General features: G+C 40.8%; 1 long non-coding RNA gene across 16 annotated transcripts in view; it reads right to left on the bottom strand.

Moving 5' to 3' along the window:
• Positions 1–9,110, bottom strand: part of LOC110493430 (uncharacterized) — a 56,765-nt gene extending 47,655 nt beyond the window's left edge. For 2 of the 16 annotated variants that reach the window (XR_016487625.1, XR_016487621.1), the window contains exons 1-5: positions 8,556–9,009; positions 4,222–4,315; positions 3,819–4,084; positions 1,816–1,871; positions 1,378–1,564 (exon numbers count right to left, since the gene is read on the bottom strand). This is a non-coding gene — a long non-coding RNA (uncharacterized LOC110493430). Of the gene's footprint in view, positions 1–1,377; positions 1,565–1,815; positions 1,872–2,092; positions 2,487–3,585; positions 4,085–4,221; positions 4,316–4,357; positions 4,563–8,555 lie in introns of those variants that run through there. The other 14 variants (XR_016487610.1, XR_016487618.1, XR_016487614.1 and 11 more) reach the window with 10 other exon arrangements.
• Positions 9,111–14,758: the final 5,648 nt, after the last annotated feature.

Genomic DNA, 14,758 nt, shown 5'->3' with positions numbered 1-14,758 from the left:
GAGTAGGGCTGGGCAATTCCAGTCCTCGAGGGCCTGATTGGTATCACAGTTTTTCCCCAGCCCCAGCTAACACACCTGACTCCAATAATCACCTAATCATGATCTTCAGTTTAGAATGCAATTTCAATAATCAGCTGTGTTTTCTAGGGATGGAGAAAAAGTGTGACACCAATCTGTCCCCTGAGGACTGGAGCAGTCCACCACCGCCCTAGACCCACTTCAATTTGCTTATCGCTCCAATAGGTCCACAGACGATGCAACCGCCATCACACTGAACACTGCCTTATCCCATTTGGACAAGAGGAATACCTATGTAAGAATGCTGTTCATTGACTATAGCTCAGCATTCAACACCATAGTACCCTCCAAGCTCATCATTAAGCTTGAGGCTCTGGATCTCAACCCCACCCTGTGCCATTGGGTCCTGGACTTCCTGATGGGCCGCCTACAGGCGGTGAATGTAGGAAACAACACCTCCACTTCGCTGATCCTCAACACTGGGGCCCCACAAGGGTGCGTGCTCTGCCCCCTCCTGTACTCCCTGTTCACCCATAACTGCGTGGTCATGCATGACTCCAACTCAATCATCAAAATTGCAGACAACACAACAGTAGTGGGCTTTATTACCAACAACAACGAGACAGCCTAGAGGGAGGAGGTGAAGGCACTCGGATTGCGGTGTCAGGAAAACAACCTCTCACTTAAAGTCAACAAAACAAAGGAGATTATTGTGGACTTCAGGAAACAGCAGAGGGACCCCTCCCCACCCCCCACCCTATCCACATTGACGGGACAGCAGTGGAGAAGGTGTTAAATGTGTTTGTCCAACTTTCCTGTTGTTTTTCTGTTAACATTTGTATGGTCATTTATTTGACTTAATGGGATACTTTGGGATTTTGGCAATCTACTTCCCCAGAGTCAGATGAACTCGTGTATACCATTTTTATGTCTCTATGTCCAATATGAAGGAAGTTAGAGGTAGTTCTGATTGCGAATCTATGGGTATCTGCTAGCATGCTAGTTAACAAGGTCCTTCAAAATGAACGCAGAGACATAAAAATGGTATCCACAAGTTCATCTGACTCATTGCCAAAATCCCAAAGTATCTCTTTCAGGTTCATAGGTCAAATCAGTGGTCATGGTTGTAATGCAAAAAAATAAAGGTGAAATCAGTTACTGACACAGACATTGTGGCATAGCAGCAAGATCAGAATGCTGTGAACCAAGAGGTTGTGAGTTCAAATCTTAGGAAAGGTCATGTTGAATAAAAATGACTGTATAAATAAACATATACAATGTACGTAAATTGAAAACGTTGTATATTAAAAGCACTGTGTGTGTATCATAATAATACATATATGTTTGCAGGGCATTTACCTGTGAAAATCCACATGTGAAATATCATCACGTCATGTGTTCCAAAAACACATGATTTCTCATGTGCAAAAAATGTGGAAATGTCACGTGAAATCAGATGATTTTCCACATGTGAAATCATGTGGTTTTTCTGCAAAGGCTCTGTCTGCTTGCAGCATCTGGTGGACACCTGCAACAGTGCAAGTCACTGGAGAGAGAGAGAGAGAGAGAGAAAGAAAGAAAGAAAGAAAGAGAGGCTAATGTGTTTGGATATGGCTGGTTTTGATATGTGCATAGGAGGCAAGTTCAGTACTTCATTCAGAGGGAGCTGGTTTGGCCAGCTCAGTATTTCGTTCAGAGAGAGAGAAAACTGGTTCTAGAGCCATCTGATGTTTATGAGGGCACATTATGAGACAGCACTGAGAATCTCTGTGAACATTCTTCTTATTAATCTTTTACCTGTATTGCTGCATTCAAGTCCATTTCATCTGGACTTCTTGCCACCCTCTGTAACACTGAAAAACAAAAACACACATCGTGAAATACAGTATCTAACCACAGCACAAAGGTCTTTGAACACAACAGTCAACGCTAACAATCCATTGGACGTAATACAACAGCGCAAAGAGACAAGATATTTTCCCTTCACAACAAAGCAAAATGCTCCATACTGCGGGCCAGTTCATTATGCAATAGCAAACCAAAGAAGCGCTTTCAAATGGTATCAGATACTCACGCGCTCTTTCATTTAACAAGGCTAACAGCTCCAAGTGAACCCGATCACAAAGGGAGAGACGCTCACTGACACCACAGCAATTAGGCCGTACAGCTAATCTTACAGGGCACTTAGGACATCTTTAACAGCCGTCAGGGCACCAGGGTTGATGTGTCCTGGTCTCTCCTGGCCCGTGGGGCAGCAGGGTGGCTGTTTTATGGCCGTGAGGGTGCAGGGTTGATTGTTAACACAGGGAAAGTGATCCCTGGAGTCAGGCCACTAAATCTGCTCCGTCCATGTAACCATGGCAGCAGACAGGTAGTGTCTGGGTCACAGGGCAAACATTGCCAGCCTCGAGCGGTCTGCCGTCGGTTAATAAAACTCTAGCTCAGTGTGAACGAGGGCGCAGAAGCACACACACAAACAGACACAGCATGTGCACACACGCACACCCGTCTCGGGTGACTGGTGCCAGCTGACCTGAGGACAAACATTAATATACAGGGGAACAGGCTTCCATTAATCAACGACAGCTGATTCATAAGGTTAGATGCCCATTTGAGGTCATAGACTCTATGTATTACTACGTGTATATTCCATGTTTTACAACATGCACATATCCAGCATGTGTTTGTCCCTGGTTCATTTGGGAAGATCATGACAAGAAATAAGTGGAACAGTGGAATGGAACGTTGGTTGACAACATGAGAGCTGTGATGCCAGACAATGACACAGCTACAGTTTTTTTTTTTTAAATGACAGTGTTATCTGGAAGTAATAGATCACATTATACAAAGCAAATAGGTTTTCCTCCTCTTTGCATGCTAAGTATTCTTCAGTGTGCTGGACTGAGCCCTGGTCTGTCTGTCTGCCCCATACGCCCGTGATTGTCTCTGCCCTTCTCTCCCCTCGCCTCGCCTCGCCACTCTGTCTTCAGTTGCTATGAGACAGGCCGGCTCAAGCCAAGGCCTCCGCAATTCATTATTAAAAGGAACAAAAGCCAAAGCAGTGGACAAAGCCGTCCCGACCAACCCAAACCAGCTCCCACTTAACACACACATCACACTTCACTGTGCTCTCTGACTGACTGACTGACTGACTGACTGACATACAAATGGACAGTTCAAGGCCTTTACTTGTCTCCTTTTGAAGATAAATATGCCCAGTAATATACAGAGACACATCTCATAAATGACCACTACGAGAAGTCAATAGAGGGAGAATTCTGCACTTATTTCAATAACCTCTAACAGGCCTCCTATGGATATCACTTTGTCTCTTGCTGCTTAGAAGCCAGCACCTTTTCACCTCAGCTGGTTTTACTTCCTTATTACTTCTTTATAACACAGTATAAATGACACGGCTGTTTTAGATCACCCAATTTCATTCATAATCCAGAGTCTGTTCCCTACGTGATATTACTTTAAGAAAACGAACAAATGTAATATATTTTAGCTCTAACACAGCACAGTAAGACTGAACAGCAAATCTACCATTTATTTTTACAAAATCACCTGTATTTCTGGCTTCTATCCTCCTCACACCAGCTCTGTCTGGCGCCAAATGTAATTTAAAAAAACACACACATCTGAATTTGCATCTGTTTCTGTCCAAAGGAAGTGAGGCAAGCTAATGAAAAGCCTCCCTCCTCCTCCTCCAGGTCTCCAGACCTGCTCACTCACATGACAATCACTGTCTATGAAATGCCAGCAGAGAGGCAATCAGTCATTGTAATTAGTCTACTTGCCATCCCTGTTGTGTCATAATTCAGACTGGGCTGGAAGGCTGGGGCTGGAGGCTGGGGCTGGAGGCTGGGGCTGGAGGCTGGGGCTGGAGGCTGGAGCTGGAGGCTGGGGCTAGAGGCTGGCTGGGAGACATAGTGAGACACTAAAGACCCAGCTGTTGCTGACTGGGTCCACCACTGCCTCATCTAAACCCCAACACAGGCCACTCCCTCTCTCCCCTTTCTCTCTCTCTCCTTTCTTCAGTCTTCTCCCTGGTCTCTTCTCCTCTCTCAGGGGGGGAGACAGCAAAATGATTTGTGTGGTGGGAGAGGGGACTGACTCCCTCTCCCTTTCTCTCCCCTCCCTCCCTCCCTCCCTCCCTCCCTCCCTCCCTCCCTCCCTCCCTCCCTCCCATACCCTTCTTACATTTTCTTTTTCTTCTTCACTGCACTGCAGACATTTGTTTTCCAAACTGCTTGAGTGATAAGTGCATGAGCAGCCGATAAACTCAAGGTTCTTTCTGAAATCAAAGGCAACATCTTTAGTGTGGAAATTCACTTACCAAAAATAAAGATCTGAACCAAAACCCGCACCACGTATTAAACATGTTATGTCCATTTTACCAACATTTAAATCCTTTAAAAAAAGGGGTGTTCTTCAAACTGCCTCTTAAACGCCAACTGACTAATTCTCCCTGGGCGCTGGATGGATGCAGACTCGGAGAACCAGCTCAGTTCCCCTTGGAATTCAGAGATAAACAGGAAGCTATGGCAGCATTCTACTGAGATTTATTTTATTTGCTTAAAGGACGTGGTTTGCCTGCTGTATCTTTAAAGGACCTGAAGTTTTCTTGGCAGTAAAACGAAGATCTGTGAGTTCAGCCAAAATAGACAATAAAGTAGAATGGAGAAACATGCCAAATTGCTGGGGCAATTCAGTCCAGAGACTCATTTTTCCAAAATGATTCACACTGGAAAGAAAAGCATTTCCCTGTCCTCAGATGAACTTAGTGTGCTCTCACTACCCCCTCTCTCCCTCCCTCTCTCTCCCTCTCCCTCTCTCTGCCGGCTCATACAAGGAAACGTTGAGGGCGGGAGGGAGAGAGGGAGGGAGGGAGAGTGTATGCAGGCACACACACACACACACACACACACACACACAGACACACACACACACACACACACACACACACAGAGGAAAGCCTTCACTGCAGATTATTTGCTCGCTGCAGAATTAGGTCATGCACATAAAGGCCTGAAACACAGACACACAGATAAACATGCACTACTTTGAAAGGCCATTTTCAAAGTCATCGGAAAATCACATGGAAACCCAGCAAGAAAAGCACACACAGTAAAAACCATGCCAACGTAACGCGAACAGCCATTTCTAAGCACCCAGTACTGTCAGTAAAGTAACTAGTCATACTATATGTGCTGAGCTTTGACTTTTCACATGTATTTGACTTGGACATTACACAACACAGAGACAGATGACTTTAGGAGAGGAGAGTGGGCTACACAGAGGATATGCCCCACCAGTCAGCTATGGTCAATAGTCTGAGTCTGGTCTACGGGTTAGTCTGGCAACGCACATCATTCACCAGCTCTCTCTCTGTCTGTCTGTCTGTCTGTCTGTCTGTCTGTCTGTCTGTCTGTCTGTCTGTCTGTCTGTCTGTCTGTCTGTCTGTCTGTCTGCCTGTCTGTCTGTCTGTCTGTCCCTGTTCTCCACTAAAGGATGACAGTCAATAGTCAATTGTAGCAGGGTCAACGACCCCACTTGTCATTTCCTAGGTGAGCCAGGGCAGCAACAGCAATGCAAATAGTTTGAATGTGACTTACTGGAAATGATGTGACATGGCTATGAAAGTTAAATACCAAAGCAGAAATACATATCTCAATATCTCACACACCAAGTTATTTACATTAGTCAGCCATCAACTCAATGACATTCAGTGACTGATAAGTGTTTGGTAGCACGTGGGAGAGTACAGCCTCAGTCGATGAGTGAGTTCAACGTTAATGAGAGCGTACTGCAATGCCGGCTAATACTTGCAATTATATGACGAGTCCAACTCTTTATGCAAAAGGCAAATGAATACTACAGCCATCAACTTTCTGACCTACAGTCATAGGAAGCCACCAAGCAATCTCAGCTCTGCACTGTTACAATTGGCAGTACATATTAGTCAGCTTTTGTGCTGACACACATTATCTAGGTGTGGCAGGCTCTCAGGCCACTGACATACTGCTAGTAAAAGTCATGTCAAATCTCAGGAACTATCGATTGAAAATAAGAATCTGCCAGAGCTTTTCCCAAAGCTAAATGAGGATCCTGAGAAGAGTGCATGTATGTATGTATGTGCATGTGTAAAATGTATGTGTATGTGTAAGATGTATGTGTAAAAATTGACAGTTTAGATTAGATTGTTTCCCTTTGCGATGTGTGTGTGTGTTTGTTAATATTGCTATTATTATGTCTTGGCGGCCAGCAATATTCTCTGGACAGAAATCCCAATGCGGCTTCCCTCCCCTTCCCAAACTCGCCACGGCCTTGCTGGAAGGAGGTAACAGGGGAGAACAAGTCATTCGTACACAGACCAGAAGTTTACTGTTACACTCCCCTATGTATTTCTTTGGACAGCGAAGCTACAACTCTGTACTCCAGCATTTTGGATTTGAGATCAAATGTTTTATATGAGGCGACAGTACAGAGTGTTACCTTTTCTGAAAGGGTGTAGTGTTTTCGTACGTATGTGTTTTACCATTTATAAATAAATGCACTTTATGTTTCTAGGCCCTCCATTTGAAGGTGTCATAAGTATTTGGACAAATTCACTAATAGTGCACACTTCTACAGTAATGTGGACGCTAACATGATTATGGATTATCATGAATGAATCGTGAATAATTATGAGTGAGAAAGTTGCAGAGGCATAAATGTCCCAAAAACATGCTAACCTCTCACCATTCCCAAATAACACGGGAGGCTAGCATTTTGGGGAGGGGGATGTGACATTTACGTCTCCCTTCATTATTCTTGATTCATTCATGATTATCCGCAGTAATAGTAGCATCCACATTAATGTAGAAGTGTTCCGAAACATATTGTATTCTTATTTAGTTTAAAAGTGACTCCAGAATGACAACACATGATTTACCATTCATTTCAATAGGGCACAAAATAATCTGAAACACAACTGAAACAAATTGCAAATGCATCCTAAAAGGTTTGTAGTCACGAGCTTGATGTGGTCATTGCGTGCCAGGAACACGGGACCAAATAGGTTCTATCGCGAGTGGCGCAACGATCTAAGGCTCTGCATCCAGCCTGTATCACAACCGGCCGTGATTGGGAGTCCCATAGGGCGGCGCACAATTGACCCAGCGTCATCCGGGTTTGGCTAGGGTAGGCCATCATGGTAAATAAGAATTTGTTCTTAACTGACTTGCCTAGTAAAATAAAGGTTAAATAAAAAAAGACTAACCTTGTGACTAAATTTAATACACTATAAGTGAATTTGTCCCAATACTTATGACACCTTCAAATGGTAAATGGTAAAACAGATATGTGTGAAAATACCCTCAAATAAAAGGTGATCTTCTGTATTGTCGCCTCATATGAAACATCCAAAATGCTGGAGTATAGAGCCAAATGAAAGGTTTTAGCTTCACTGTCCAAATAAATACATAGGGGAGTGTATGTGTTAAGGCTTTCTTAGAAAGAGGTCTGGCTGTGTGATTGTAGGAAACATGCCCTATATTTTAAGATTATTCCACATCTACCAATGCACACCTGGCCATATGTGACACTGTTATATGACACGTTTCTATCCCATCTTAAAGGCCCTCTCTAGTTTGACAAAGGTACACCATGTATACCTGTACTGTATATAAAACCTGTATACTGTACTTCAGTCAGAGGAATGGTCAAGGCCAAAGTTGCAGGCTCTTCAGGCGTTCTAGTTTGTCATATGAGCTTCATTCAATGAACTACTAAGTACATGTAATAAACGCATAACTACAGTAGCCTTGAACATTCTCAATGCACGCCTCAGACTTTTGAGCACACAGCATACAGCTACCTCGGGATATTGTGTTTGGTTACACAACATACACTGTACTACTGACTGTTTACACCATGAACTACCAGAGAAAGAAGGAGCACCATGAAGATTCCCAATGTTGCCATATTCTTTTCCTCTAGGCCTAATATACTAAGGAAATTAGTCAGGGAAACACAAACATGTAAATGTAAACAATTATAAGCTACATTAACTGCATATTTTTCAATACAAATGGCTAAAATTGTAAACAGTCCGAATCGTGGACAGTCAGAATCATGGACACTAATAATTAAGCAAGGCATCAACAACTAAAGAATCACAGTCGAATGTATAATTGTAAAGTATAGGATATTTTCAACAAGAGGCTATTCTCATAGTGCAATACATTATAATAGGCTGGCCTACATTACAATGTAACTGACTTGCCTAGTTAAATAAAGGTTAAATAAAAATAAAAAAAACATTATTTTAAATAAGGAGAGAAGGCTATTCCACCTCAATCATATTTAAACATTTGGGTTCAGCACCAAAGATATAGGCCTACGTATTGCAACACTGTATTTCCTACATATTGCAACACTGTATTTAAAAAAAAAACATATACATAAAACAATGTATAAACCTTAGGCTATGTCAATAGCAAACATGCAGAAAGTATATCAGTGTCCAATGGCAAGGGAAACACAAAACTTACAATTTGTCCGTTGTTGTTTTCAGGTCTCCCATCTGACTTCCACGTGTAAATAGACCTGAATTAAAACCCAATAAAACATTTCAAGCACACCATTTTACGTGTATTTTGTGTGATTTTTCGCGCGTGTAAGAGAGCACTGTACAGAAAGGAAACCGACGCCGACTAACGACGACCGACGATATAGAACCTTTCAAAAGGACGGGGTTTTAATCCCGGGGAAAGCTTCTCATCTGTGTTTTTACCCCCCCATCCCGATTCGTGTTCACTAGCGTGATAGCCACGAGCTGTGCATCATGCACCGGCTGGCGAAACGGAACCATAGGCTGAAACTGCGGTAGTCACTGCACACAGTCACACATAATAATACAAAAGTAACGTTTGAACATCACTAGGCGACCAATGGAGAGGTGTGATAGCCTATCTGAGCAGGATCATGTCCGGTTCTCGGAATGATAAAGGACAGTTATGCATTACATATTTTGAGCCATAGAAATAGAGTAGGCTGACAGAAACCCCCAGTAGACAAACGTTGACGTCAAGTGCATTGTGTGTGCTGAATGAAAGGTGAAAATGTTTTCTGTATGTCGAAAATACATGTCTATACGTCTTTTACGGAAGTCGAAAATACGTGTTTTCAGGACATTGAAATAAGGTGCATTTAAGGTGCTTAGTGAAAGGTGAAAATACGTGTTTCCCCGGATGTTGAAAATACGTAATTTACAGACGTTGAAAATATGTATTTTTCAGTCATTGATTGTATGGCCAAATTTCAACCGCTATACATTCTTAATGACGTAAGCATTGTATCACACTGGTTGTTCCATCCTCTTAATATAGGAAAGAAGAGCTGTAGGTCACAGCGTACATTATTATATAATTTATAACATGCACAGCCATCTTTATCAAAAGCTTTAAAACTAGCACCAATTATGTTTAAAGGAAGCCAACCAACCGCTTTAACCAACAGAGCACATTAATCACAATAAAATTCTCAGAAATGGTTACAGATTTTTTTGCTTGCTATGACTGTGATAAATTCTTGTTTATCTAACTTAGCTGATTGCACTGACTCGGCATAGAGCGTCTGATGAATGACCAAAATGTAAATGTTAAAACAAACACTTGTAAAGCATGCTGGGTATTAGTTTAATGAGCTCCACCCCCAAACAAGTACACATTTGGTGGTGAGGACTAGATCCAAAGCTCACAAGTTTGAACATCACAGCACGGCACGGCACGGTTTAATTCATCAGAGCACAGTAGAGCACTCTATGGTAAAAGACAGTAGCGTTTTATTCATAAGAGTTCAGTAGAGTAAAGTACAGTAAAGTACAGTATAGTTTAATTCAGTAGAGTACAGTACAGTTTAGTATAGTACAGTATAGTACATTTGAGTAAGGTAGGGGACAATACAGTACACTATACTTTATTTTCTTTACTTTACTATACTGTGCTCTACTATACTCTACTCTACTGAATAAAATGCTACTGTCCTATATCATACCATACTGTACAGTATTCTACTGTACTCTACTCAGTGGTGTAAAGTACTTAAGTAAAAATACTTTAAAGTACTACTTAAGTCGTTTTTGGGGGGTATTTGTACTATACTTTACTGTTTATACTTTTGACTACTTTTACTTCACTACATTCCTAAAGAAAATAATGTACTCTTTACTCCACATATTTTCCCTAGCACACAAAAGTACTTGTTACATTTTGAATGCTTAGCAGGACAGGAAAATTATCCAATTCACACACTAATCAAGAGAACATCCCAGTCATCCCTACTGCCTCTCATCTGGGGGACTCACTAAACACATGTTTCATTAGTAAATGATGTCTGAGTGTTGGAGCATACCCCTAGCTATCCGTAAATAAATCAAAAGAAGAAAAAGATGCTGTCTGGTTTGCTTAATATAAGGTTTTTTTTATGATTTACACGGGTATGAAAAATTTTATGATATTATATATTCTGAAATTGAAAAAAATGGGTATTAAGAATTACCCTCCAAGTCCAGGAAAATTTACAAGCTGAACAAGCATTATTGGAATGATGAATTAAGGGATCTATGGTCAGTAATGCACAAGGCTGAGTACTTATTTTTACAGTGTAAAGATAGGAATACAAGAGTGTAGGAAGGAACTTAAGAAAAAACTGCATGTTTGATAAAAGACTGTGCCTATTGAAACGGAGATATCAGAGAGGGCAGTTATTACACCTTGAGGAGATACAGACAAGAAATCCGCAACAGTTTTGGAGCCAAATAAACAAGTTAGGACCAAAACGACATTCCAATGGAAGTCAGGGAAGAGCAGGGGTTGGCTGAACTCTGATATTACACAGGTACTTAAGGAGTGGGAGAAGGGGTTTGCTAGTTTGTTCTCAGGTAATGAAAATGTGACATATTTTGAGAAATAATTTTATATAGACATATGTTCCCTAAGAACTAAAATGGTAAACACAATGTTAGAACCCTCTTATATGTGTAACCCGTACTTAAATGAGGAGCTGTCTGTGGCAGAAGTTAACAAGGTGATTGACTCTGCAAAAAATGGGAAATCATTTGATATTGATGAACTGCCTAATGAGGTTTAAAAATCCCCTAAATTAAATTGATGTCCTATATGATTTGCTCCAAATGTGTTTTGAGTACAGTATACAGCCATTCACTTGGTATAAGTCTATAGTGAATCCCATTCCCAAATCTTCAAAAAATTACCCAAGAGTGCCATTGAACTATAGAGGCATAAGTTTATTAAGTACGGTATATAAATTATATCCATCCATCCTCAACAATAGGCTAATTACAATTTCATTACACCAAAACATTCTGGTGGAAGAATAAAATGTTTTTCATAAATCCAGAGCCTGTATAGATCATATCTTCTCGGTCTGTACAATAATCAGAAATAGATTACACAAAGAGAAGCCTACTTTTGTATGTTTCATTGATTTCCAGAAAGTTTTTGATTTTGTAAATTTTGTCTTTTAGCCTATATTTTGTTGACAGGGTTTGATGGGAAATTTCATCAAGCAATCCACTCTTTACAAAGTGCTTGTGTGCGTGTTAATGAATATCGTACAGATTGGTTTCCCACACCCTCGGGTGTAAAACAAGGAGACGCCCTATCACAGACTTTGTTGGCTTTGTTTATAAATGATTTGGCAAAAGAAATGAAACAGTTAAATATTGGAGTAAGATATGATGATGAAATGCTAAGGATCCTTTTACATGCTGATGATGTTATTTTGAATGCAGAAACTGAACAAGACCTGCAGAACATGTGCAGTCAATTGGTGTAAAAGATGGAGACTCATGATCAACCAGACAAAAACACGGATAATGACTTTTAGAAAACCAGCTACTAAGATAAGTGTTTATTCCGTTTTGTTTTGGTGAAGACATTCTTGAGTTTACTAGCATTTATAAATATTTGGGTCTTTTTGTTGATGAACATATTACCTTTCTATATGCAACATCTGCCCTGGCCGATTCAGCAAGTAGAGCTCTTGGGGGAGTTATAGGACAAACTAAAACACTCAAAGATACTGGTTATGCTACATATTCCAAACTGTATCAGACGTGTGTGTGTCCTGTTCTGGACGACTCAGCAGGAGTGTGGGGTGCTAAGAGGTGGGGTGCTAAGAGGTGTTTTAAAAACGAACATGTTCATAACATATCAGTATGTTACTTTTAGGTGTCCACAAGTTTGCACCTATACTTGCAATAAATGGGGATGTGGGCTGGGATCCCTGTGAGGTGAGATGGAAGGTGTGTATGGTGAAACTTTGGAATAAACTGTTGGATTTGCCGACTGCCAGAATAGCCAGTAAAGTTTTCCAATGGGATCTATCCAAACGGGGAAGCCTGGGCAACTGAAATGTCTGACCTTTTACAACAGTCTGACTATGAACATCTGTATGAAAACCAAATTAAGGGATACGTAGATATGATTAAAAAACAACTGCTGATGCAATCTGAAGAATACAAATGGATGGAGGAGATGAATCATAAACCACAATTGAGAACCTTTTGTTTGATTAAGGGTTTTAATTTGTGTGTGAGATGTATATTAGGTATAACCTACCTAAAAATAAGAGATCGCTATGTGCGCATGTAAGATCAGGGATATTGCCTCTGCGTATTGAAACAGGTAAGATCAGGGATATTGCCTCTGTGTATTGAAACAGGTAAGATCAAGGATATTGCCTCTACGTATTGAAACAGGTAAGATCAGGGATATTGCCTCTGCGTATTGAAACAGGTAAGAGCAGGGATATTGCCTCTGCGTATTGAAACAGGTAAGATCAGGGATATTGCCTCTGCGTATTGAAACAGGTAAGATCAGGGATTTTGCCTCTGCATATTGAAACAGGTAAGATCAGGGATATTGCCTATGTGTATTGAAACAGGTAAGATCAGGGATATTGCCTGCATATTGAAACAGGTAAGATCAGGGATATTGCCTATGTGTATTGAAACAGGTAAGATCAGGGATATTGCCTCTGCGTATTGAAACAGGTAAGATCAGGGATATTGTCTCTGCGTATTGAAACAGGTAAGATCAGGGATATTGCCTCTGCATATTGAAACAGGTCAGATCAGGGATATTGCCTCTGCATATTGAAACAGGTAAGATCAGGGATATTGCCTCTGCGTATTGAAAGAGATCAGATCAGGGATATTGTCTCTGCATATTTAAAAACGTAAGATCAGGGATATTGTCTCTGTGTATTGAAACAGGTCAGATCAGGGATACCGTCTCTGTGTATTGAAACAGGTCACATCAGGGAAATTATATCTGTGTATTGAAACAGGTCAGATCAGGGATACCGTCTCTGTGTATTGAAACAGGTCAGTTCAGGGATATTGTCTCTGTGTATTAAAACAGGTCAGATCAGGGATACCGTCTCTGTGTATTGAAACAGGTCACATCAGGGAAATTGTATCTGTGTATTGAAACAGGTCAGATCAGGGATATTGCCTCTGCATATTGAAACAGGTAAGATCAGGGATATTGCCTCTGCGTATTGAAAGAGATCAGATCAGGGATATTGTCTCTGCATATTTAAAAACGTAAGATCAGGGATATTGTCTCTGTGTATTGAAACAGGTCAGATCAGGGATACCGTCTCTGTGTATTGAAACAGGTCACACCAGGGAAATTATATCTGTGTATTGAAACAGGTCAGATCAGGGATACCGTCTCTGTGTATTGAAACAGGTCAGTTCAGGGATATTGTCTCTGTGTATTAAAACAGGTCAGATCAGGGATACCGTCTCTGTGTATTGAAACAGGTCACATCAGGGAAATTGTATCTGTGTATTGAAACAGGTCAGATCAGGGATACCGTCTCTGTGTATTGAAACAGGTCAGTTCAGGGATATTGTCTCTGTGTATTAAAACAGGTCAGATCAGGGATACCGTCTCTGTGTATTGAAACAGGTCAGATCAGGGAAATTGTATCTGTGTATTGAAACAGGTCAGATCGGGGATATTGTCACTGTGTATTGAAACAGGTCAGATCAGGGATACCGTCTCTGTGTATTGAAACAGGTCAGATCAGGAATATTGTCTCTGCGTATTGAAACAGGTCAGATCAGGGATATTGTTACTGCGTATTGAAACAGGTCGGTATTGTGGTGAAATAGAAGAGGAAAGACAATGTAACTATTGTGACCTCTAAGAAATGGAGAATGAAACAAATTGTATCCTCTATTGCCCTTTCTACCTCGATATACACTTGCTCTTATTCCAGAAAGCACACCAGATATACCCTGGCATTATGTAGCTGACTGACGAGGAGAAATGTAAATGTTTTTTTGTCCATTGTGTATTTCCGTTTGCGGAATATTTACATAAAGCATGGAATAAAAGAAAAAGGGCTACCTATAATGAAATTGTACAAATATTTAGCTTCTATGTGGTTGATGGTGTGTGTATATATATTGTGTAACCATTTCTGTTATAGGCTGATCAGTAAACAGTAAAACTGTTGGTTCCCTCAAGGTCTAGACTATTTGCTTTGTCCTTGCTCTCTTCTTTTTAAAATAGGCTATTGCATATGAAACTATACACATATGAAATATTGTATGTGCATATAGCTTTTCCCATGTATTTTGTTTTGTTTAGGCTATTCCCATAGGCCTAAATCCTGTCTCTCAAAATGTGGTTAATTACAATGACCATACGATTAT

The sequence above is a fragment of the Oncorhynchus mykiss genome, chromosome 2 (assembly GCF_057628025.1).
Source record: "Oncorhynchus mykiss isolate SJ-2025 chromosome 2, ASM5762802v1, whole genome shotgun sequence".
Taxonomy (NCBI): Eukaryota; Metazoa; Chordata; class Actinopteri; order Salmoniformes; family Salmonidae; genus Oncorhynchus; species Oncorhynchus mykiss.
The sequence above is the reverse complement of the archived record's forward strand: the minus strand, read 5'-3'. Positions and strand labels throughout refer to the sequence as shown.